The following is a 27662-nucleotide window of genomic DNA, read 5'->3' as shown; positions in this document are numbered from 1 at the left end:
TCAAATGGTGAACTAATATCATTTTATTACATCATATGCCAAGCGATGCCTCAAATGTTGGACTAATATCATTTTATTACATCATATGCCAAGCGATGCCTCAAATGTTGAACTAATATCATTTTATTACATCATATGCCAAGCGAAGCCTCAAATGCTGAACTAATACATTTTATTACATCATATGCCAAGCGATGCCTCAAATGTTGAACTCATATCATTTTATTACATCATATGCCAAGCGATGCCTCAAATGCTGAACTAATATCATTTTATTACATCACATGCCAAGCGATGCCTCAAATGCTGAACTAATATCATTTTATTACATCATGCCAAGCGGTGCCTCAAATGCTGAACTAAACGGCTATCTGGGTCAGCTCTGCTCTCTGGGTCTGTCAAGCACCGGTTCAGCTCACAATGGTCTGGTTTGTGGTTCTCTCTGATTCCGGATACAGCACTGCCTTCTGGATACTGCTACAGGTTCTTGCAAAAGTTCTTGGCAAAGAATTCAAACAGCTGGCCCGGCTGTTGAATAGTTTGGTTGGTTCTGAGGCCTGCTGAAGAGGATTCAGCTTGTGGATTGAGGCCTCTCTGCTACAATTTCTGGAGTTAATTTCTGGTCTCTGGAGATTGATGGATTTGAAGTCTGGATCTCTGGATGTGAAGTCTGAAGTCTCCCGGCAAAGCGTCCCGCAAGAAAGTGGAAAGTGAATGTCCCTACCTGGGTTCCAGTGGCTCTTTTTATGTGTTTAGAAAATGGGTGTGTGCCTGGGCCTAGCTAAGCCTGCCCCTCTCACTTATCATTTGCCAAGCTTTCCTCTCTCCCTTGATTGGGGGAAAGAAATGGAGTGTCAGAGTGATGCTGTAGGTTTGTTTATGGGTCAGAGGATCCTCACCTGGTCAAATTGCCCACAAATCTATATTTGAGTCAAATACATATTTCCCAGATACACAAGTGGTTGACATTACATGTACATATTACAGATGAATTAAGACAGGTCTCTGTTCAAGCCCCATGTTCCTGCGAGCTGGGATTCAGAAATGACAACATTTTGCGCTTTTTGGTCGGTTTACCAATATCGGACATTTACCAAAAATTACTCAAATGTGCCCAAGGAGTATGGACATTAATTGATGAAGTGTCAGATTTTTAACATGCAGACATTTGGAGTAAGACCCTATTTTCTGCTAGCAACCCCCTAGAATACACCACAGGGTCCTAACACCTCTTAAAACGTGCACAGAAAAATCACAAGAGTAATGATATTACTTATATAATTCTGACAAGTCCGTACTACGAAATATTCATCTTTTTTTAAATTATGCTCTGGCCCAAAGGGGTGTGGTTTCCCCCAAGCACAAGGTGGAGTTTCTGGTTTGTCCACTTCCCCCAAGCTCAGCTTGCTAGCAGAGGCACTGCCCCTCCCATTTCCTTCCAAGAGGAAGCCATTTTACGACCCCCCCCAATTTAACAATTGCCTGAGCCAAAGAAGGCCCATTGTTCAGTTCCCTGCAGTCCCCAGGTGCCACTCCCCTTTCAATCAACAGGGCCATGTGATCTCCTTTTGGCAGGGACAGCAGGAGGCAGCCAGGCCTGGGAATGCAGTTGTGCAAGTCTCAACTCCTGTCGGGGGTAGCTGGTGGTCAGAGTTTAGCTAAATGTCACTTGAGTTCCCATTTTTCTACATTCAACCCAAACTTACAATTTTTACACATGCAGCTAGAACACTGATTCTAAGTTTAAAACTATGACATTTAAAAAATTGCAACCTATGTGACACTCACAAGTAGGTCACTCATTTATTCTAAACATTTCGATTTTAGTGGCTTTACCCCCAAATTCACTTAAGCTGCTGACATCCCCAGCTATTTTTTTTATATATACATTAAATAATTACTTCCTTCAAGTCATTTCAGAATATAGTAGTTTTACATTGTATCCACCTCTTAGCAAGTCTTTCCTTGGCCTGGTTTTGGTTCATTTGTTCAGTTTTACACAAAATTCTGGTGGTTTTAAAACACTGGCTTTCTGATAGTGGTAAGCACAAGCACCAGTATTGCATCCCTTTTGACATTAATAAAATGAATTCCCCACAATTCTGGGTTGCTTTTGGCAATCAGCATTGGTATTCCTAATGGTTTCAGGCTACTGTGTGTGTAGCCCAATGGTGGTTTTAGGCAGTGCCCTCTGTGCTCACAACATAGGCAAAAATGGGTGGCAGCCTATTCTTCATGTTTTCCCTGTGCACTCTCTGGGGAGCACTGGCCAACATGATGTTTTCAATGCCAGTACTGCACAGTTTTATGGTAGGGCTTGGCTGCATGGGTAAAAACATCCCACAAGCCCCCCCCCCCTTGCGATGGCCATTCTGATCTTTCACTGATGGAATTTGCAAGATCTGGGATGTTTGCCTCATCTTCTTCCAATTCCGTAGATGGCACAGTTCAGCATCTTTTCCTCCCTCCAGTCGATCAATCAGTTCTCCTTGCTGGTCCTGATAGGAGGATTGGGCGGTACCCCGGGCCCCTCGGATCTTCGCTCCCGGTCCCCAGGTCGCCTCCTTGGTCAGTATCCGTGGTTTCATCTCTCCTAGGATGATAAAGCAAAGGCGGCAATACCTATTCGTAGACATTTCTCCACTACTATTAATGGTGTGGCGAACACATACATTTTATACATCTGGTTACATATTTCAGTCTTGTTTTAAAAACAAGATATAACAGGAAATATTGACATTAGGTTGCTATATTTTTGGTATGTGGAATATTTTAGGGTTGGAGCTTTTATTGATCTGGGGCGGCCCCCTCTGGGATTCCAGAGGATTCCTCCAGTTGTTGCAGAGTGTGCCTAGGATGGCAACACTTTAGCTGATTTATATGTACCCACTTGTCTTCCCCTTCCACCAGACTACCTTTGGGGATGCGGATCGTATACGCTACCGGGGAGATTTTGTCTATAATTTCATACGGTCCCTTCCATGTAGGCAAACATTTTCGCTGTTTGGCCTGGTTCCTTTGGAAAATGTATAGATAGACCCGGTCCCCCACAGTATATTCCTTCCTGGTGGTCTTCAGGTCGTAGTGGGTTTTATGCTATCAGCTGATCTTTCTAGATTCCGCTGAGCATAGGCAAAAGCATGCTGAAAGTGTTTCCTTAAATTCTCCACATACTCATGAGTTGTGGAGGCATTTATCAACGTCTGCTCTTGGGTCCTGTAGAGCAAATGCTGGGGAAGCACCATCTTGCGTCCGGTCATCAACTCAAATGGTGACATTTTAGTTGCAGATGAAGGGGTAGATCGGATGGCCATTAGGACCAGAGGTAGTTGGATATCCCAACTTGGCCCAGAATCTGCCACAAACTTTTTTAAGATGCTCACAAAAGTTCGGTTGTAGCGTTCTACTGCCCCAGAAGAAGCTGGCCGGTAAGCTATATTTAGCTTCCTTTTGACCCCCAGTATCTCCCACATCTTTGTCATTACTTCACTGGTGAAGTGGCTACCCCTGTCTGACTCAGTCCTTTGAGGTAGACCAAAACGGGAAAAGATGTGATTGATCATCAGGGCAGCTGCTGTTTCTGCCTTGCAGTTTGGGGCCAGGAGACATTCCACCCACATGGTAAACAAGCATGTAACGGTCAGCGTGTACTTGTTTCCTCTAGACGAGCGAATTACAGGGCCTACGAAGTCGATTTGCAAATCTGACCATGGCAGTGTCATCCCCCTCTTTTGGAGAGGCGCCCGGTGTGTGAGGGATGTTGGCTGAAATTGTGCACACACAAGACACCCCTTAAAGTATTGGCCGAGGTCCTGCCCCATGTGTGGCCAGTATGCAACCTCTCTTAAGATTTCCAGTGTTGTGTGAAACCCCCTATGACCGGCGGTGGCCGCATCATGGGCGTGACTTAACATCAGGCTTCGGAATGAGGTAGGAACCACCCACTGATCATGGCCAGCTTTGGATTTCCTTACCAACAAACCGTCTTGGATTCGGAACCTTTTTGGACATTTCATCAACACTCTTAGCTCCTCTTTCCCAATGTAATCGGTATCCGTCAGGGGAAAGTTCTCAGGGTCCTCAATGTGTTGGTAAAACTTACCAATTATTGGATCCCCCTTCTGAGCTGTAATCAAATCAGTATCAGGGGTCTCCTTACTCCATTGTGCAGGTGAAAGATCATTGTGAGCATTTGTCTGGGACCTAGTGATAGCAGTGACCTGGATTTCCCCCAACAGGGACTCAGTTTCTATTAGATCCCCTTGGATGGCCCCGGTTTTGGCCAGCTGATCAGCTAAGTCATTTCCAGTTTTGTCTGGTCCCTCTACTTTGGAATGACCCTTGATCTTTTTCCAATAGATGGTCATCCCTCGAGGTGACCAGATCATCAATGTTTTGGATTAACTTCCCATGTTTCAAGGGTTTGTTATTAGTACATAACATGCCTCTGGTCTTCCAATTAACCAGGTGCTCCACGAACCCGTTCCGTACATAATCCGAATCTGTGATTATGACCAGTTCATGGAGTTGATGTTGGACAGCAGTGAGGATGGCCCGATGCACAGCCATCAACTCTGCCACCTGACTACTTCGGGGACCAATTTTTGTACCCAGCGGAGGGTTCTGCGAACTCCTTCACCCATGCATTCCCTACGCCAGCCACCAGTTCTTTTTCCCTGTTGTGGTCAACATGGTAAGAGCATCCATCCACATAGACAGTGGGCATTCCCTCATAATTGTCCTCTTCAAAGACTTTGTGTGGGGAATTACGGTATGCCTCCATGTTGTCCTTGATTTTTGGACTTTCGTCCTTGAGACAGTTTTCTCTGGCACAATCATGCAAATCAGCCAGACCTTGCGCGAGGGAACTCTTCTTGTTTTGGCCATATCTGACCTCCACAGGAAAGCCTTGCATTGACAGAATCCAGGAAGTAATTCGGGAATTACTCACATTTCCGGCCTGGATTCTGTCACTTTGCAGATATTGCAGAGGCTGGTGTGGAGTCTCCACTATGATGTGTTCCCACTGGATGAACGGCTGTAATTCTTCAATGCCCACACCATTGCCAGGAGTGCCTTCTCACAATTGTTGAATTTTTCCTCCACAGAGGATAAAGTTTTGCTCGCATATGAGATTACTTTTTTGACCTTGTCATGCTTTTGGCATAATACTGCCGTCAAGCACGTATTATAGAACCCTGTCTCCAGGAAGAACTCCTTGTTTCTGACAGGGTAAGCTAGGCAAGGCGCTTGTGAGAGGCTTCTTTTGAGCTGTCTTACTGCCTCGGATTGTTCTGGACCCCATTCCCACTTGACCCCCCCCCCTTCAAAAGATGAATCAGGGGTCTGGTGATCTCTGCGTAGCCCTCAATGAACTTTCTGCTGTAATTAGTCAGTCCAAGGAGGCTCCTTAGTTCCCGCAAAGTGGTGGGGTCTTTCAGTTTCTGAAGTGCTTCCCCTTTCTTTTTCTGGGGACAGAGACCCTGAGGAGTAATTTCATGCCCCAAGAAATGAACACGGGTTCTACACCACTGTGCTTTCTGAAAGGAAAGTTTTGCTCCGGCGGCCCTCAACTGGGTCAGAACATAACAGATCTCCGCTATGTGTTCCTCCACAGATTAACTTTTGATGAGGACATCATCTACATAAGCCAGGTTACCCCTCGCACCCAGGTCAGGCATGGCCTTATGTAGGAAAAAGTTAAATTCATTGCCGGAGTTGAGGTATCCGAACGGAGTCCGGGTCCATGTGTACTGCTGGCCCCCAAAGGTAAAAGCCAGTTTGTATTGGTCCCCCCTACTGACAGGCACGGTCCAGTATCAATTGGTCAGGTCTATTGCTGTGAATACCTGTGACCCCTGAATATGGGCCAGCCCTTGGTCAATGTACGGCAGAGGCCATCGGGAAGTATGGACCCGTTTGTTGAGCTCCCTAAGGTCGGTGCAGAGTCTCCATTGGCCGTTTGGCTTCAATATTCCCAGGACTGGATTATTGAAAGTGCTGTGGACTGGACAGATTATTCCCCGGGACTCAAGGTTCTTAATTATTTCATTAAGGGACTCCATGGATGCGAGAGGCAAGCGATATTGCTTCACAAACACTGGAGTCATGCCCGGGTCCGTGGGAATTGTTGTTGTGTGGATGTCGGTGCGACCACAGTCATATGAGTCTACCGCAAAGAGATCTTGGAAATCCAAGAAAACTTGTTTCAACTTTTGCTTCTGCTCCAGAGTCACACAGTCATCAGCTAGGTTGACTCTCTCTTCCACCATCTGCCTGAAGCCTGGAAAGACTTCTGGTTTGGCTATCTCAGCGGCCTCCTCCAGCTGGGTGGAGAAGTCCTTGGTCAGAGTGCTGATTTGGACTGGAGGCTTCAGGTGGGAAAGGCAGCCCTCATGGACCGGGAAAATCACCTCGTCCCCTCTGAAGTCACAAGTCACATCTTCCTTACCATAAGGGCAAGAAGTGTACACCAGGAAGTTCCCGCCATGCCGGGGGAAAATCCTGTCTGGTGTTGTATTGTCCTCACTGTCACTTTCAAAACAGTCCTTGGGGATCGGTCCTAACAGTTCATTTCCTAAATCAATGGAGAAATGTCGGTCATCAACCGCCATTCCAATAGTGGTGCCTATGGCTAGAGTAATACTCTGTAAATCGCTGTTATCCACCTCTATTGGAATGGTGTCATGTTCTATGTTGACTAATGGTGTTGGGATTACCCCCAACCCGTGCTGTTGGAGAGAAGCATTTAGATGAATATAAGCATCAGGGTTTTTCAATTTTTGTCCTGTTTTAACTTTCACTTCCAGGGAGAATTGTCGGGTCCTTTCTGGGATGGTGACTTCCTCTTTAAGCTGAATTTCAACTGCATAAGGTAGCAATTGAGCTGACCTAAATGCTTTTTCTTGATCATCAAAGCCCATGGGATTATCCGCTACTTGGGACCAAGCTTTGAAGTTTATTAGGTCCAAACTAATGGCGAAGCGATTGAGAATGTCACTGCCTAAGTAAAAGGCGGCAGTGACGTCTCGCACGACCCAACAATTATGGACTATGCTCTTGTTGCCAATGGAGATTTTGAGCATACACCTGCTTGGCAGGAGATGTTTGGAATTGGGTGATTCCAGGTCCATTTCCCATTTATCTATCAGTTTGAATGTGGGAATGGCTGGATCTTTTGGGAGTTGGCGGAACATTGCTTCGCTGATGAAGCTCTTACCGTTGTTCACACATACTCGAGCGAGAACAGAGTCCTTCCCATCATTTAACTGAACAGGGATGAACAACTGATCTCCAATTTGCTGAATATCAGCCAGGCTCTGAGCTGATTTCACATCTTTCTGGACTATGGGAGTGGGAGTGTCTGATTGTGGATTGGTAAAGAATTTCAGAGTGTTTCCTTCAAGTGTGGAATACCACCTTAAACTGGAAGGAAGGTTGATTTTCAGAAATAGAGAGGACCCCCCATCACTGGTCTGTTGTCCTACTGCTATTATTGTCACGTCTGGAATTTGGTTGTTCTGGAAGTGAAATTCTACTTGGTCTGATTTTTGTTCAACCATGTGGCAGGTGCCGTTTAAACTAACATGGTTGACACTCTGTTTTAATTTTATTGGTCGGCTAGTCTGGGTCCAGAGGACCTTGTTTACACAATCTATTAGGGGTGACAACCTTCTCAGGAGGTCATTCCCTAGTAAACAAGGGGTGCCCTCTGGGGTCACTACTATGACCGGGTGTTTCACCTTGTGTCGCCCAATTTTAATGTCCCAATCTGCCGTCCCCTCGACGGGAATTTCCTTCCCGTCAAAGTTCTGGAGTTGTCCAGGAAGAGAGGTGAGAGGAATACGATAATTCTCTCCCCTTCCTAAATTCAGTTCATCAAAGGCCCTTCTGGACAGAAGGATAGTCTGAGATCCAGTGTCCACCAGCGCTGAAATTGTACCCTGCCCCTGTACTTGTACCGGGGCATAATATCTTCCCTCCTTCTCCTCAAGTGGGCACATATAATGCACATTTTTGGACAACTGGTGGGCCAATTTTCTGATTTTGGACATTGCAAGAGAAGAGATTTGGGCAGAATTCTGTGGAGAGCCTTGGGAATCTAAAAGAAAAAGTTGGCAACTGGAGATCAGAGCCATTGTGGGTTCCCCTGGTTCCGGTTCTGGGCCGCCCCTGCTTTTGGAGGCAGTCACCAGGATGGTTTTGAACCAGGGGATTTTGTGATTGTGGGTTCTGGGATGAGATGATAGGCGGCGGTAGCTCAGTCTCCATATCTCCCCAGTATGGATTGGAATCCCTTGGGACCCATTTTTCTTTGGGAGGAGTTCCCCCATCTCTAAAGGAGAAGATCCTTTTCCCAGGATCCTCTGATGATCCCTCTGCCTCAAATTGGAAGATCTGTACCTCCTCCACAAACTGGGCCAGTTTGGGTACTTTGTTTCTCCTACCCCCCCTCTGCTCCTTTGGAGGCAGACTTTCAGGGGCAGGAGATTTCGTTTCCGGTTCCTGGGTTTCCAGGGGCTGTTTACAAGTGAGGAAGGAAGCTTCCTCCAAGGCTTTACATCCCCCTTCCCATTTGTGCCTCCTCCCTGGGAACCGGTGGGTTATCGGGGTGCTGCCCCGTCATTGTTCTGGAGCACCAGGTCCAGAGTTTGGGGCGTTCTGTGCCGGCATGCCCATCTAAGGGTTCAGTTGCGCCCTCAGCATGTGACCCAGATCCCGTGCCATGTTTTGGACCTGGCGCTCAAGTTGTGAAACCCGCTCAGGCTGATACAGGGGTTCTGTTTTCCCCCCTGGGCTGATCCCGGGAAGGGTAGCTATCCCTTCTCTGGTAATACCCCGGGTTGGGAACATTTGGGTACCCCCCCACCATTGGCCTCCCCTCTCCCGGATTAGGTTGTCTGGGCTCAGGGAATTGGGGAAAGAAGGATGGATGATTTTGGGGCTGGAAGTTGGGTGGATACCTGGGGAAAAAATTCTGCCCAGGGTTTGGTGAATTTCTGCCCTCCTGGGGGAAGTTAGGAGGAAAATTCCCTGGGTTAGGTGCTTGGCTGGATTCCCCCCCTTGGGCTGGAGGAGTCCACACATAACCCAGGATGGGTCGGTTTCCCTTGTAGCGGGGACTTACATAATCAGGGGAGCGAGGGACCCCATTTGTGGGACTACCTCCTTGACTCCATGTCTGTGACTGGCCCGAGGGCCTTCTAGTGTTAGAGTTATTTGGTGCAGGCAGGTTTTTAGGCCCCCCCATCTCCAAATCTAAAACAGGGGCAACCTTTACCTCTGCCACCTTGGCAGCAGCAGGGGTGATGTTGGTTTTGGGGTTTTTCTGCGAATTACTTTTATTTTCTATGGGCTTCTGCACCTCATAGATCCGGGTAGCGTGTTCAATGACCCAGTCTATTGACCTCTTCTCGTGAAAATCTCTCACTAGCTGGGTCATGATGTATTTGGGCAAGGCATGGAAAAAAGTATTGACAAATTCTCTGCTGTCCGTGCGCACCCTTCTGGTGGCCTGCGCAAAGGCACGCTTCAATTCTTGCACAAATTCTTGTGGGGCCTGATCCTCCCCACATTGCAAATTGTAGGCTGCCTTGCGAGCCTCTTGAGGATTTCTATGAACAGAAAAATGTGTCAAGATGGCTGCCTATATGCGGACCATCTTGAATGGTTTTGGTCCTCCAGCCCTGTAAAGAAACTGGAGTATTCTGGGGAGAATGTCCATTTGACGTACTGGATGCAGCTACTGCTGTCCTTCAAATGGAAAGTCTCCATCATTTGCTCATAGAGCTCCAAGTGTTCCCAAACAGAATACTTGGCGTTCTTATGATAAGGTGTGATGACACTCCTTATTGCCTTTATTTGTTTCAATGGGTCCTTAAGCAAGGCCCTTTTTGCCTTATTGGCCTTTTTGGTTCGGGTAACCCTGGTCCATTCATCCTCCGACTCAGAAGCACTGCTCCCAGAGGTGCCCGTCTGATCTTCCAGGTTATCCCGGATTCTGCGAGCCTGGGAATGGCTGGCAGAATGTGGGAACCTGGTCTCCTGTGTCCTGTGACGCTCAGAGGAGTCTTCAGATCCCTCCTTGCTGCCAGGATTTGATGGGTACCCCCCCCACTGACCTAACTGGGCAGAGGTTTTCAGGATGCCCTTAGTGGGCCTATTCTCCTGGGGTTCCCCACTAAATTGAACTGTGCTTGGGAGCCCATACCTGGATGCCCGCCCCTCCATTCCTGGGTGGTACTGGCCTATGAGCCCCATACTTTTAGCTGGATAGTAATCTGCTATCCCTGTGCCCCCGTGCTCATGTGCGCCAGGGCACGGGGGTGGCAGAGTCCAGGGACTGGTAGAGATGAAGGCCTCTGGTACTAGGGCTCCTGAGGTTATGCTCAGGCGTTTCCCTTTCCCTTTTGCAATGCAAGAGCCTGGGCTTTCAGCTCCTCAACGAAGGTCTTAATCGACTCTATCAATCTCTCCTGCATGGCTAGCTGTTGCTGGAGCCTATCATTGTGCTGGCAGAGAGCCTCATTCTCTCTCTGTGCCTCCTGATTGGTCCTGGAGTACTGGGCCAGTCTTTGCTGCAGGAGGGTTACCTCCTGCGTTCCATCCCTACTGGCCTGCTCCTTTCTTGCCAGAGCCTCTTCCACCCTCCTGGTGTGCTCTAACAGGTTCTGATGCTCTTTTTGGAGGTCACCCAGCCCCTGGAGGGCCAAGTGATTTTCTTCAATTTTTCTTTTTAAATGGCAGACTTCCTGGCCTAAGGTGTCCCTTTCCTGACTAAGAATCTGCATCTGTGCCGCCAGGTCGTCCCTTTGCCTTTGAAGGGCACCAGCTTTATGGCGCTCCTGATCAAACTCTGCCTGGGTATCCAGCTCTTTCAGGATCAGTTTATTGCTCTCTGCCTTTTCACTATCTAGGCGGCTTTGCAGGGTGACTACCTGCTCAGCACATGCCCTATTGAAATCTAATTGTTGCTCCAGCTTTTTCTGGCTCTGCAGTAGGGAGTCCAAACCTTCTTGGTACTCCTTCTGCAAGGCCAGAAATCTGGTATCCTGGTCAGACTTTTCCTGTTGCAGGATACACATGTCCTCTTTGATTTTAATGAGATACTGTCTGCTCTCATTTTCTGACTCCTGGCTTCTGTGCATCCTCTGCTCAGAAGAGACCAGGTCAGATTGGGCCTTCTCTAACGCGATCTGTTGCCTATTTGCCAGATCTTGGCCTTCAGCACATTTGTCCTGCATGGCTCCCATATATAGATACAAATATGCCGCTATCCTAACCATCTTGTCGTGTTCATCTTTAGCTTTAGGAGCCATGTATAGTTCACTCAGGGCCACATGTAAGGGAACCTGATCTCTCCAGATATCTAACCCAGTTGCAGTGACCTGTCGTGTGATTGCCTGCAACCACGCATCCTTGCCCTGCTCAGTCCATTCACCTCTCACAAATAGCTTATGTAAGAAGTGCTCTCTGGCTATTTTGATGTCTACCAGTGTCGTCATTCTGGAATTTGAGTTCCTTCCTGACTTACAGAAGTTTGTATTTTATTTTGCGAAACAGACCGTTTCCTTAGAGTGTTCCTTTGAGGGGTGCTTTCACAGTGTAAAACAGCGTGGTGATCTAACCGGATATGTGTATCCGGTCAGTTGACACACTGTATTAAGCTGCACAAGTGGTAAATCTAATCCAGAATATCCCGGCTACGAGCCCCCACTCTGTAAGTGACTCCAATCAAGCAATCCCACTAAGTCAGTGCCTTGTCTGGGATGCCCATGGGAAGCCCTTATTTTTGTATTTTTATGGCAAGTTATAATCTGGATGATGAACCCTTGTATAACACCCCTCTCTTAAATCCCCCTTGACCCCACTGAGCCAAGAAGTAGGCTTGTTTTGCAAATTTAAAGGGTTTATTTGAAAAATTAAACAATATATATATATCACACTTCTATAAATAAATTGATAATGGATAGTACACTTGTGAATATGAGCAGTAATCAGCAAGAGGTAATCCTACAGTAGCACAGTTCTTGGTTACTTATGAATACGAACAGAAGAATGAGGTGGGAAAGAATGCTGTATATGGTTCAGGGAAACGCAATGATAAATGAAATGCAGTACAGAAAATAACTTGATATGGCTTCAACAAAAGACAATATAATCACTTTTCCGTGACAATTCACTCCCCCCCTTTATGCAATATAAGGAGATGGAAAGAAGACACACAGTTCTCAGGAATGCAATCAAATATAATTCAGTTCCCCCCTAGCAAGCTTAGAGGAAAACAGGTATGAGTTTTAACACAGGCAAGATACTTTGATGTGGTTGCAATTAAGTGAAAAATATGCTAAAAAGGCTTTTAATTCCCTATAGGGGGTTCAGGGTGGGTGATATCTAGTTGATATTAGTTCAGGCTCACTTTAGCAATGCTCTCTGAGTAACTAGCAGGTTAAAACGAATTTTAGCAAAGGAAAGCAAGGAGCTGCTGATTTTTACACGTGGCTGAAATTGTGCAAAATGTCAAATCGCTGCAAATTTAATTTAATCGCGTGCGTCGAGCGTAATTACGGAGGCCCTATAAGGAGTAGCGAGTCGGTTCTAGGTTCGTTGGAAAGCCGACAGTTAAAGCTCGCTCCTAGCACAAACGGTTCCGGAGATACGGCCGATTTAGTCAAGGTAGTTTTTCGGATTTTAAATTTTAAAGCTCAGAATGACAGATGACAGTTTTCAGTTTTAAAGATGACAGAATAACACGATTCTAAGAGGCAGTTCTAATAGGCTAAAATAGTTTGGATTAGATTATTTTAAACTAAGAGACTGGTTTTGCACAGTGAGTACTCACACTATATTTTTGACATAAGCCATCAAGTTCTGGTCAGGTTGGACGGGACTTCCGGCGGGTGGTTCTGAAGTCCCGGCTATCTGGGTCAGCTCTGCTATCTGGGTCAGTCAAGCACCGTTTCAGCTCACAACGGTCTGGTTTGTGGTTCTCTCTGGTTCCGGATACAGCACTGCCTTCTGGATACTGCTACAGTGTCATGATGCCTGCCCCCGGAAGACCAGGCCCAGCAGCCCCGGAAGCAGGCATCATGCCACTTGGAGCATGCCCAAAAGCCCCAGTTAGGGGCTGTTTGGGTGCAGTCCTGGCACCTATGGCGCCAGGCTCATAAAGATAAAGTGACTCCTGGCTCCATGGGCGCCAGGCTCATTATTGATAACTTACCTGAAGCAGACCATGCTGCATACTCACCTGAGGCAGACCATGCTGCATGAAGACTCAAGCCAAATGAGGCTTATGAGGAACTATTTTACTGAAGGGACTATTTTGTTACTTGGGTGGGGCTGTGGAAGAATACTTACCTGGATCTTCTTCCAAGGCTATTTAAACCACGCCCGGACAGCCACACGTGCTTCGCGTTATTCTGCTTGCTGCAGCGTAACGCTCACCGTGTTTTCAGCAGCTCCAGTCTTCAGCCACGCCCGCTTCAGTCCTGGGAATCCTGAAACAAGAAGAAAAGCAGGATAAAGGTTACAACAGGAGTTTAAACTTTAATCCTTACCTGAATCCTGATCCATTTCGCCACGGAGCTGAAAGACAGAAGTCTTTGAAGCATCGCTTCACATTCCTACGGCGCCACGCTGAACTCACCTGCTTGGCGGTACTTCAGCATTCCATCACGCTCTCTCCATCTCGCGGCCGCCCTCCGACACCTAAGGAGACAAAGACAGCAAGGTGAGCAAGGGGACTCTCTAAGGCTATGCAAGCTACCCCCAAGGACTTACCTGATTTACCACGGGGGGTACTCACCTCATCTCGGGTCGGTGCAGTCAACTCTGCTTCATCGCCGTACCCCGGCCCTTAAGGGGAAAACCACAATAGACTTACCTGAATCTTACCAATTGCCATTTGGAAATCTTCGAGTGGATTAATCGGCAGACAACGGGAGTGGGGAAGGTGGGTTGACACTCAATTCCACGGGTGGTTAATTCCTCTTCTCCTTTGCAGAAGAATATTCCTGCGAGCCAGACAAACTAGGCTGAGCGGGCCTGTCCAGTCAGTCATCTCGGCTCTACATGTCACGCTGGTGGAAACAACAGCGGCCCAGTTCCGGTCAACGCCCCCGTGGGAACCAGGTGAGCGTAACATACAGGTTCTTGCAAAAGTTCTTGGCAAAGAATTCAAACAGCTCACCCGGCTGTTGAATAGTTTGGTTGGTTCTGAGGCCTGCTGAAGAGGATTCAGCTTGTGGATTTAGGCCTCTCTGCTACAATTTCTGGAGTTAATTTCTGGTCTCTGGAGATTGATGGATTTGAAGTCTGGATCTCTGGATGTGAAGTCTGAAGTCTCCCGGCAAAGCGTCCCGCAAGAAAGTGGAAAGTGAATGTCCCTACCTGGGTTCCAGTGGATCTTTTTATGTGTTTAGAAAATGGGTGTGTGCCTGGGCCTAGCTAAGCCTGCCCCTCTCACTTATCATTGGCCAAGCTTTCCTCTCTTCCTTGATTGGGGGAAAGAAATGGAGTGTCAGAGTGATGCTGTAGGTTTGTTTATGGGTCAGAGGATCCTCCCCTGGTCAAATTGCCCACACATCTATATTTGATTCAAATACATATTTCCCAGATACACAAGTGGTTGACATTACATGTACATATTACAGATGAATTAAGACAGGTCTCTGTTCAAGCCCTATGTTCCTGCGAGCTGGGATTCAGAAATGACAACATTTTGCGCTTTTTGGTCGGTTTACCAATATCGGACATTTACCAAAAATTACACAAATGTGCGCAAGGAGTATGGACATCAATTGATGAAGTGTCAGATTTTTAACATGCAGACATTTGGAGTAAGACCCTATTTTCCGCTAGCAACCCCCAAGAATACACCTCAGGGTCCTAACACCTCTTAAAACGTGCACAGAAAAATCACAAGAATAATGATATTACTTATATAATTCTGACAAGTCCGTACTATGAATTATCATCTTTTTTTAAGCTATGCTCTGGCCCAAAGGGGTGTGGTTTCCCCCAAGCACATGGTGGAGTTTCTGGTTTGTCCACTTCCCACAAGCTCAGCTTGCTAGCAGAGGCACTGCCCCTCCCATTTCCTTCCAAGAGGAAGCCATTTTACGACCCCCCTAATTTAACAATTGACTGAGCCAAAGAAGGCCCATTGTTCAGTTCCCTGCAGTGCCCAGGTGCCACTCCCCTTTCAATCAACAGGGCCATGTGATCTCCTTTTGGCAGGGGCAGCAGGAGGCAGCCAGGCCTGGGAATGCAGTTGTGCAAGTCTCAACTCCTGTCGGGGGTAGCTGGTGGTCAGAGTTTAGCTAAGTGTCACTTTAGTTCCCATTTTTCTACATTCAACCCAAACTTACAATTTTTACACATGCAGCTAGAACACTGATTCTAAGTTCAAAACTATGACATTTAAACAATTGCAACCTATGTGACACTCACAAGTAGGTCACTCATTTATTCTAAACATTTCGATTTTAGTGGCTTTACCCCCAAATTCACTTAAGCTGCTGACATCCACAGCTATTTTTTATATATATACATTAAATAATTACTTCCTTCAAGTCATTTCAGAATATAGTTTTACATTGTATCCACCTCTTAGCAAGTCTTTCCTTGGCCTGGTTTGGGTTCATTTGTTCAGTTTTACACAAAATTCTGGTGGTTTTAAAACGCCGGCTTTCTGATAGTGGTGAGCACCAGTATTGCATCCCTTTTGACATTAATAAAATGAATTCCCCACAATTCTGGGTTGCTTTTGGCAATCAGCATTGCCATTCCCAATGGTTTCAGGCTACTGTGTGTGTAGCCCAATGGTGGTTTTAGGCAGTGCCCTCCTGTGCTCACAACATAGGCAAAAATGGGTGGCAGCCTATTCTTCATGTTTTCCCTGTGCACTCTCTGGGGAGTTCTGGCCATCATGATGTTTTCAATCCCAGTACTGCACAGTTTTATGGTAGGGCTTGGCTGCATGGGTAAAAACATACCACAATATGCATGGTATAGTCACAACATATACTGTGCATTCTGTCTAGCATGTCTAGTTGCTGCCAACACCAAGTGAAGAATCACTTGCCACCAAGTGCAGGTTAATATATTTAGGCACGATACAGGTAGCACATTTACCATCCAGCACCACATATGCAGTTTCTGCTACAAACATGGCAAATACAGCTTCAAATGACCTTTTAGTGCATTCATGGAAGTAAATGCCTCGTAATTCATGGCATGATGTGAATCAACTCCATCTTATCACATCAACTTGTTATACTAGAGTACTACAGTACTAAGTCCTTGTGCCAAAAGGTGCGGACTAGTAACATCAAACTTCTTGACATGGGCGTAATTATAGGGGGGGACCAGGGGTTTTGTCCCCCCCAACTTCTGTGGCATGCCATTTTGTCCCCCCCCCAACTTTTGGAGGCAGGGCAGGGGGGCCGCAATCATCAATTATATAATTGGACAGCGCGAGCCCGGCTGGGGTGCCCAGCAAGGCTTGCGCTGTCTCATGACATAATGCTGAGATGCCTGGTAGCCGTGCTGCAATACATTCAGGGCTGGGATGCCCTGCATGGCTCAGTCACTCACCCTTGCTGGCCTGACTCAAAGTCAGCAGCCAGGGTGCTGAACTGGGTGTTGCAGGGCCTGGTGCCTGTGCTTCCACTCTAGCAGCAGCACTTCCAGGGGCCACGGCGCAGAGAATCGCTTTCTGGCTTTGTGTTTGTGCGACACACAGACAGGAACTAGGAAGCACATTCAGCTTGCTGGTTTCTATTTGGAGGTGCGTGAGTGCAAAGAGGTTAAGTCGGTGTAACATGAGACATGGCCCAGGCGGCATTTGAAAGCAGAGCAGAGGTACTTTTTTTTTAAATATAATTTTAAATTGTGTTTGTGTATGTTTGTTGGGGTGGTGGGCTGCAGGCTGACCCTAGTGAGGGCGCGTGTCGCATTTGGACAATCTGAGCAGAGCTCCCAGTACCCATTAAGGCCCCAGGTATGAAGACACACTATCAATAACAAATGATGCATTCACACAGCTCGGCAACGCCTCTAAAATTAGTCTTGCCACTTTTCAGATGCTACTAAAGCACCACCAGCCTAATTTCAAAAAGAAGTTGGAGGAAGGTGCAACCTCCCAAGTAGAGTGGAAAGACTCGAGCTGAGGAAACCTGTGAAATTAATTTGAGTGCTATATGCATTCCAAACATGGTGAACCTTTGTTAAGCAGTTTTTGCTCTTGGTACGCAGAAGGAACCGTATGGAATTTTTTGTTAAAAGCACACTTTTAGGAGCCCTGTATAACTTTTCCCCCTGACGCCAAAAATAATCTGCACCATGACACCAAATTAGTAAATGGGTGTCATGGTTCAGGTTACAGGCCACCAAAAACTGCTTCACTTACCAAACTAAGCAGGAGAGTATCCATCATTGTAAGAGTGGGGGTCGGGAGTTAGGGGTGAACAACAAAATGCAGTATGTGGAATTCCACATGGTCTCATTGGTGCCCTCAAACCACCCACCCCTGCCCCAATCTACTTTTTTGGTAACGTTAGTGGAAGATGCATTTTAACACACAACAACAAAAATAAAACCACAGGATCATTCCAGATGCAGGAAACTCATCTATTAGAGCTCTGAGGCAAAATACATGGAAACTTCCTGATTATTATATGGATTGCACCAACAGAAGTGACGTCACAGAAAATCACATTGCAAGCAGCATCATCAGTCCTTGATACTTGGAGGCACCATGGAAGTGACTTTAGAATAAGTTGTCATAAATAAGCCAAATGACAAATAACTTTGTGGTGCAAAATACCTAAATTGCACTTTTCTTATATGTGGAGTAACTCTATAGTCATTAGACCTTTCCATTATAATACTATGATACATTAACATAAGCTTTGAAGTGAATCCGAGTCACTTGCAGAGCTGCAGATAAGGCACAATGTGATTAAATGATTTGCTCAGGATCACACACTTGGTTAAATGGTGAAACTGGGCTGTGGACAATTTAAGCGACCGCGCACATCTTTTCAGGTTTAGTTGATATAGATATTTATTAAGGTTTTGCTTTACATTTCATGTGCTTAAATAATTATTTATAGCAATTCCTTGGACGCAAACCACATAACATAATAAACTAGCCTTTCATAGTAAACTAACCATACACTATAAACATTGTCATAGAAATATGTTGAGCGATGGGAATATGACTTTAGTTTTATTCTCCCCATTCTGCATGCAAAGTCACAATAGCATCATGTAGATTAATGTGAGCCTAACAAATTCCCCTTGGGTTTTAAAGCCATAGTCATTATTTCATAAAGTATGCAACATTATGCACCTTTCTCACTTCTGATCACTCCCATTCACATTTATAAAGGGAAAAAAGTCCCTGCTAATGACATCCCCCTCCCTCCCATCAGTGCCTTATCGCTCACACTGTAATGCTCCGTTAATAAAGAGCCACCTGAGGACTCTCTGCTGCCCGGAGCACCTTGGGACAATGTCCTGGCAGCGGGATACCTATACCATTTAGAACGGGTAAGGTGTCCTGCTGCCAGGACAACGAGCATGCTGAGCAGGAATTGCTCAGCACACATTGTACTGCCAGTGGGACACCTTTGCCATTGGGCGCTCTCTTTGATATGCTGAACGGGAGAGGTGTCCCAATGACAACTGTCCCAGTCGGGCTCTTAAAAGAGCCACAGGCAGCAGCTTGCCCCCCCTGCCTCTCCCGCCTGGTACTCCACTGCTTGGAGCAATTTGAACACAGGAAAACATACCCTAATTTTAATCAGTGAGAATCTTGAATAAAAAATCTATCAGCACGTACACATATAATGTGCCATGCAGAACCCAAGTTTGGAGATATATGGCATTTAAAAATTGATACCAAGTATACTTGGTCACCCACTGCACTGCATTAACCAGTGGCTTCTGCCTTTGAATGAAAGGAAAACCCAAGGGAATTGCTGACATTCCAGTGAATCTGTTCGGCCATGGCTATATAGTTCAACTTAGCCCAAAATTTCAGGCATCAGGGTGTGATAAAGTCTGGTCTGCTCAATGGACCTTTAGCAACTGTTTTCATGCGTTATTGTATATGAACATATAAATGTTGTGTGCACACAGTGTATGTCAATGGAGGTGCTGGGTGCATGTGTGTGTGTGGGAGTCTATGCAAACATATGTGTGTTGACTTTTGTGTCTGAATGAATGATAAATAATGCATTGTTTGTGTGTTCTATTGGAATGAAGTTTGTGAATGTTATGTTTTGTCACTGGGTGCATTGCAGGCCGGCTGGAGATGTGTGGGGATCCAATTGAATTTTAAAGATAGGCCCCCAGTCTTATTAAAGTTATTACAGATCATCAGCAATGGACTCTTGTTTTGTAGTAGTCGAGTGTTATTGCTCAGGGATTTAGGTTGTTTGACCAAGGTACAAAATCACAGAGAAATTGACCGTAGCCAAAGGGACAAGGGACCTCTACAAGCTAGTTGGTGATGGATCCTGTTGATGTATGGATAAGATCCCCTACTAACCCTCACTTTAACCCCATAGTTAGACAAGGGGCAGACCCAATCGGCCCCACATCCCTGGCTGGAAATATGTACATGTTCCCTGAGGCAGACCGGATTAGAGAAAATACCCTGCATACACAAATCTTGAAAGAACCTCGCAGATACATTTGTTACTTTCACTGCTCGTTCTGGAAAATGCACAGTGTCGCTCAAAATTCTGGCAGGCATGCATAGAGGAACGTCAAAAGCAAATCCAAGTTGACAGCCTAGCTTTTTCAATCCTCGATCGGCCTGTCTTGCTGCTCACAAAATCCTAACATGCATGGTTTAGATAATAGAATCACAACAACCCAATCTTATTTTTTCACCAATCAAGGCAGTGTTAAAAACACTGAAACACAACTACCAATATGGGGTATAAAAAGTCCAACTGAACCCAGTGCAGTTTTGAGATTGGAGATTGAGCTGTTGGTAAGAGTTTTGATAAAGTTTTTACTACAGAGGGAAGATTTTGAAGAAAGATCTCATTGTAGACTTCTACAATTAAGATTGGGTGATGGAATATCTGGAGGTGGATCCTCAGATAGAAGTTGGAGTTCAATATCAGGAAGAGCTTGTTATGAAACATCAGGAGAAGGTTGGTGTTGAGAAGGAGGTTCAGGAATATCAGGAAGCCCTTAGAGCTGGCCATTTGGACGAGGCTTGAGTGGATCATAAGAATAAGGCTAAGGGGGATGATAAGTTGGTAGCTAGCAAGAGTAGAAAGATGCAAGAAGGCACAGTTGGCCCAAGGCAGACAGTCTTGACGAGACCCTGATCAGAAGGGATTCAGCCCACCAATGGAGAAGGATCAGGAATGTGACATGATGTTGGGGAGACACAGGAGACTAGCAGTTGTAGAGAGACTTGGAGGGGGCGGCATGCCAGAACCCAAAGACCGGTAGGTGGTAGAACCCTGAAGAGCTTGCCAATATCAACTGGGAGAAGTAAACTTGGCTATATCTACTAAGGAACATAGGAGAAACTCGCTGGTGCCTGTACTTGCTAGAGGAGGCAGAGATATGCCTGAAATATCTACAGCTGTGCAGGGCACAACCCTATCTCACTGCAGGAGCAAAACAGTTCGAGATAGGAACATTGTTATCAAGACTGTGAATGGCTAAGTAAGGGAACCCTTGGCAACATGAGAACTTTGAGGACAACGATTTGTGTTAATATCAGTGAGATTTGGAGAGAATCTCTTATTTGTCATTTGGGATTTTGTTTGCCAGACTCCATCAGAGTGAGAACAAATGCGCACTGCTTAATGTTTACCAAAAGATCCATTGTGTCATGGTAAATGTGAATCATATTCATGAAGCAGTGGCCACAATCTATCTATGCAACTATGGTCAGTGTGAATCACCTCCATGAAGCTGCGTCCGCACTCTGTCTATGCAACACTGGTCAATGTGAATCATTAGACTTTAACTACTTTTATTCCCTTAAGCTTAAGTACCGTTTAAACAAACACCATTTTCATAATGTTCATGAAACTGTGGCCACAATCTATCTATGCCAATATGGTCACTGGGAATCAACTCATGAGGCTGCAGTCAAAACTGTCTATGCCAGTAATGGTCACTGTCCATCACTATCATGAAGCTTCAGCCCTAATCTATGTATGGCAGCATTGTCACTGTATGTCACTGTCTTAAATCTGTGGCCACAATCTATGTCATTATGGTTAATGTAAATCATGTATGAAACATCTAGCACTCATACTTCTTTTGGTTCGAGTGCTTATAAATATAAATATCATTTGGATGATCACTGTGAATCAATTTCATGAAGCTGCAGCCACAATGCATGTCATTAATGTTTACTGTGACTATATCACTTGTAAGAAGCTGCAGCCATGTTCTCTGCCATTAAGGAGCACAGAAAATCACCTTCAGGAAGCTCTGGGCAGAATCTATGTATGCCAGAATTGTCACTATGAATCACTTTTATTAAGCTGTGGCCACAAATAAGTCATACCAGTGTGACCAATTAATCACTTTGATGACATTACAGTCAAAATCTGCCAATGCAAGCATGGTATTTGTAAATCACTACCATGAAGTGGTGTCCACAATATATGCCAGTAATCGTGCCTTGTGAATAACTTGCATGAAGCTGCAGCCACAGTCCAGCCATGCAAGTATTACTATAAAGCACTTTTCTGCAGCAACATCCACAATCTATGTATGCCTGTATTGTCACCGTGAGTCACTTTCATGACGCTGTGTCAACAAGCTATTTTTGTAAATATGGTTGCTCTGAAGCACTTTCCCAAACAACAGCCACAATCTAGTTATGCCAGCGTGCACACTGTGAATTGATTGATCACTGCTTGTAGATTTTCCACAATCTACTCTAGTATGACCACTGTGACTCACTTTCAAAGAACATTGTTGTTCAAGTCATATTTGTTCTTGGAAAGAGAGATACCCTCTGTCCAATGCTCATTACCCTGGCTACCAGGCCAGGGACGCACGGTGTATAAGATCTACCATCTCATTTTTAAAAGTGTACATGGATAGTTCTATGACGCCTCTTTTTGAGGCTAAAATAAAGCCAAGAATACTGAGTAAATCTCTCTGATTCTCAAGACTGCTGCTGGACCTGCCATCTTCTAATTCTAATAGGAAAAAAAGACAGTGGAAATAAGATTTCAAGTCCAGGCTCTTATGTTGTGGAATGCACTTCCAGTTGAATGTCGGTCTATATTTAATGATTTGGAATTCAGAATTAACTAAGAAGAGTTGCTATTGTTCTCATTTAGCTCTGCCTTCATTATGATTGTCTGTCACTTAAAGCAGCCAGAAGCATTTTACTTTATAGTCTTGTCCCTTTACCAATCCTATAACGAAACCACATTATATGGCTTTAACTGTCTCAAAGCTCTAGACATTGCTTCACATTACCTGGGAAGGGGCGCAAACATCCACATATGGGGAGGAAACTCAATTTGGACACATGAGAAAAAAGATGTGTTCCTGAATGTGAGATAAGAACACTAAAATCTGGAACCTACTTATAGGAGATGGATTCCATGAATGGGACGTTGGGCCTTAAATGCACATTTATCTCAGTCTTTCATACAAAAGGGGAGGCATCAATAAACAATGGGTGAAGAGACAGCTCAATCATTGGCAAGCTGATCAATAAGCTGCTGTTGCAGAAACCCTGAAACCAGCTTTTCATCATGGCTGTAACACTAGCCGGAGGATGAGTATGACATAGTTCTTATGCCTACTATGATGTTTTAGTCAGTCTAGTTGGAAATAGACTGCTCTACTGTTGCATTGTCTTGTATGGTGACTGACAGCTTGTCATCCTGCTACCTACTGCAGTTTTATCATTGACCTTAAAGCTTAGCACACTGGAAAAAAGCAAGAAGAGTGGGTTTATGGGGAAGATGTGTTAGTTTCACAACACTAGATACATTGTAGGCTCTACTGCACTGTACCAAGAAATGCTTATGCAATCTATTTCTGTAATATAAATGCATATGTTAATTATTAATATTCCATTTTGTGAGCAATGTTGCTGTTTTTACAATTAAAGTTCAAATAAATTCATCAATATCAAACAATTTCCACAGGTGAAGTATTCTCAATGAATTCAAATGATAGTTTCTTACACTCAGAACACAAAGAGTTCCTTCTTCAGTTTAATTGCTTTTTTTAAAAAGAAACAATGATAATACATGTGTTCGCAAGTTCCAGACAACTAGAGGAACTAAATTGCTAAAGATAAACATAGAATAACCATAATAATATGTGAAGAAGTTAATAATGCTTAAAACATTAATTAAACAGTATGTATTATTTTACAAAGTTCTTTGAGCATAGGTTATGGAAGCAATAGATGATGAAACATGACTCATTATACCGACTCTGCAATGAAGATACATTAGGGGGAAATGGAAAAAAGAAAGATGGGGAAACGAACAGGTAGACAAACATCAAACATACACAAAACGAATGGGAGTAGAGTAAGAGGGAAGGTGGGTATAATGTTGTATTTGTTCAAACTGTTATTGCAGTTATGATAATAGTATATGACGAGCATATGGATGAGATTAAAGGTAAATATCTGATAGATTCAAAATGGGTATCTTGGTTCAGGTACTATGTGCGGTTACATTGAAATAGTTAAGATAGCGGATGAAAAAGAACCATTTAGCATTGAATTTGGGGATTGCAGTCAAATATTTTGCCGTACACAATTCCATTTTATGAATATTACAGACAGAGTTTCAACATCCTCTAATGTAGAGAGATCGAAAATCCTTCCAGTTAGCTGTAATACATTTCAAGGCTGTGCAAATCAATAAATCATAGACTTTGGCTGAGTCTGGGGATATATTGGTTGTTAAAGCTATACTACCTAGAAATACATTCAAATAGGACAGTTGAATATTGACAGAGAATATGAGCTTAATGAACATCCAAATGTTTTGCCAAAACTTAAAAGTAAATGAACATTCAATAAACATATGCTTAAATGAAGCAGCGGTCAGACCACATGTCCAGCATTTAGCATCAAGATTTGGTTTGGATTTTGCTAATTTAGCAGGGGTAATAAATGCTCTGTGAATAAAGAACAAATAATGTTGTGTTATATTTGCTGAGACAGATACATTTTTAATTTTAGAGAACAGACTGAACCAAATGTGATCATCAAATGTGCAACCCAGATCTTGTTCCCATTTAAGACGAATAGAGAAAACTTCAGATGTAGAGTTGAGCATATTATAAAATTATGAAGCTCTCACATCGTTGATCATGGTAAGCTGTAGCAGCCTAAAGGCATCTGGAGAAAGAACATCATTAGAAAAGTTATTAAGTGCGTCTGAACAGGAGTTAATTAACTTGTTGTAGAACTGAAAGTCTGCCTTGGGGATGGCATATTTGGATGATTTTTGCTGCAGTGATAGAATGGTGGGACCATGTATAATTTGTTGAATGAATCTGATTCCTTTTTTTATCCATGACCTGCGGTTAAAGACCTTATTATTAATCAGAATATTTTTGTTATGCCATATTAAAGGCGAGAAGAGTTTATTGGGAGTTTTGGTATTAGGGAAAAGAAAGGTTTGTAGGGCTGAGACAGATGCGTTAATGGGATCTAAAATATTCATGGATGTATGTTTAAATATGGAAATGTTGTCCGTAACATTGTAAGGATGAACTGAGTGTTTTTCTAAAGTGCACCACATAGGGGTATCAGAGATTTCAGGATCTGCAAACCAATTGCGGAATTGTTTTAGGAGAAAAGCTGAATGGTATAGCTTGAAGTCAGGGAATCTAACCCCTCCCGTTTCATAAGCTGCTTTTAGTTTAGATAAGGAAATTCTCTTACTTTTTCCTACACCCCATAGAAAGTTTAGTAAATGAGAATATATAGATTTAAAAAAAGAGAGAGATAGGGGAACGGAAAGCAGCTGTAAATAGTATAGTACAATATGGGAGAGCATCATTTTTGTTACAGAGAAATGAGAGTAAACGCATGCGCGAGCCTCGTTTGGGCTCACGCATGCGCGTTAGCAATAAACGCGTCCCGAATGGCAGTTGTTTCCGGGACCTTGCCACAAACAGACGCGTCTCCTATTGTCTTTGTGTGTACGTGTTTGCTGAGTGTGTGAGGCCGCCCGAGGTACTCCCGACCCCCTAACACTGGCGACGAGTAGTCAGCCCACGGTGAGAAGACGCGAGCCGCGATAACCGACATGAGAATCTTGGCATCCCTTCTCATGACGCAGCTTGAATCCTATGCAGTTACATTCGGCCATCTTGGTATTCACCGTGTGACAGTTGTGGCCCGCAACGGTGCTCGTGCGCTGTCCACGTGAGAATCAATTGACAATTTTTGGAAAACTCAGGGTTTCCCTCTGAGGGAGCCCATGTTCAATGTCCTCTGGGGACAAGATTGATCATACAGTCTGCACAACAAAGCAAGAAGAGGTGCTATCAGGAGGCAGTTGCATGCCAGCATGAGGGTCAGTGGTCACTAGACTTAAGCTAAGAAGCCCACATCTACCCACCTGTTTCACCAGTAGTGAAGCGATGTCTGGGCAGGGAAGGTTTGCGGCCTCAGTCACGTGTATGAGGTGCCTGAGCCACCTGAAAAGATGAGTGACCATGAAGGAGAGCAAGCGGCACCGGCACAAGCGCCATGCAGACAGCAAGGCACTCTGGCACCAAGGCCAGAGTTCGACACATCAGGTCCCCCTTCCAAGCTGGGGCCCAAGTGGCTTATCCGGATCAAGAAGCTCGACATGTTCTTTAGGGCTACTGGGGAAGACGACGACGAAGCAAAAGTCGCAACGCTGATGTACTCAGCAGGACTGAGGTACTACGCATTTATGAATCATTGAACATTCAGGTGGTTACGTATGCCGCCGTCAAGACTGCTCTTCGGAATCATGTCATACCGCTTTCGATTGTGGACTTTCACAGGTTTGTGATGTGTGGTGAAAAACAACGCGATGATGAGTCCCTAGACAAATTCTGTGCGTGACTGCGCCAACTGTCAATCACGTGCAGATGGGACAATGAAGAAGTGATGATAAGAAACCAGCTAATACAAAGGTGCAATTCAAGTAAGCTGCGAAGGCAAATCCTGCGGGAACCTGGAATGACGTTGATCCAAATCCTAGACACTGGCAGGGTATACAAACTTGCATAAAGCTGGGGGGCAAAAATGGACGCGGACGTGCGACCTGGCAAAGGTGAATTGGCTTTTTCCATAGGAAAGTCCACCCCATCGAATTTCCGGTGGAGCCAAAAGCGTCAAGACACATCACCCACCCAGGGCACCCCAGCTGTGTGTCAGTACTGTGGGTACGATTTACCGCACCCAGAGGACTGCCCCACAAAGTCAAGGATATGTGGTAGGTGCAACACACTGGGCCACTACGCAAGAGTGTGCAGAGCTACAGCACCAGTGACAACCCACAGGGGCCCTGCGAGGGCGAGCAGTGGTAATATCAGGAGGTCACGGAGCATAGCCACGCTGGAACAGGACACTCAGAGACTGAACCTGGCTGAAGAGGATGAAGAAATATTCTTCATGTCCAACATAGCTATGGGAGCCCTTGAAAAGAAGGCAACCCAACTGCGTAGTGGACATCAAGGGCACCCCCACACCAGTCCTCATAGACACAGGTGCATCAGTGTGCGTCCTGGCCACAGAGCACCACAAGGCCCTCCCTAGGCCCACCACAGCTGGAAAATTCAAAAGCCAGAATATACACATTCCGAGGCGACACGCCACTGCTGATCCAAGGGGTCTTTGTTGCACCAGTTACCCATGGCCCCCATATGATCAAAGCCCAATTTTATGTGACAGACGTCCGCCCAAATTCCCTCTTAAACTGCGCAGCTTCCAAGGGCCTGAACATCATTCATTTCACGTTAGCAGTATACCAGGTAGACATTGAATAGCTCCTGAGCAGGTTGAAAGCATTTTCCAAAGGGTGGGTAAGCTACAGGCGGAACCGATTCGCTTGCATACTGATGAGACTGTAAGACCCACCACCCTTAAGCATAGGAGGATACATTTCCACTTGAGAAAGCAAGTGGAGAAAGAACTGCAGACTCTAATTGTGATGGATATCATCGAAAAAGTTGAAGGGCCCACGCCGTGCGTATCACCAATCGTAGTAGCTCCCAAACCCAAACAACCAGGTGCTGTCCGCATCTGCGTGGACATGTGGTTGCCCAATACGGCAATAAAAAGGGAACGCCACATTACCCCAACGCTGGACGATGTTGCCAATGAGCTGCAAGGGGCCAAAGTCTTTTCAAAGCTGGACTTGCGTTCCGGGTACCATCAGCTTGAACTTCACCCGGAATCACGGTACATTACAACCTTCACGACCCACGAGGGGTTATATCAATTTAAGAGACTGAGCTTTGGCGTATCATCCTCCGCCACCGAAGTGTTTCAAAACACGATCAGGGGAGCACTGGCTGGCTTACATGGAGTCCTCAACATGAGCGACGATATTTTAGTGTTTGCGTCGTCAGAAATGGAACACACGAAGAGGCTAGAACTGACCCTGCTGAGATTGAGCGACCTAGGTCTGACG

This window comes from Ambystoma mexicanum, chromosome 12 (genome assembly GCF_040938575.1).
Source record: "Ambystoma mexicanum isolate Mex_15411 chromosome 12, UKY_AmexF1_1, whole genome shotgun sequence".
Taxonomy (NCBI): Eukaryota; Metazoa; Chordata; class Amphibia; order Caudata; family Ambystomatidae; genus Ambystoma; species Ambystoma mexicanum.
This window is presented reverse-complemented; position numbering follows the sequence as displayed.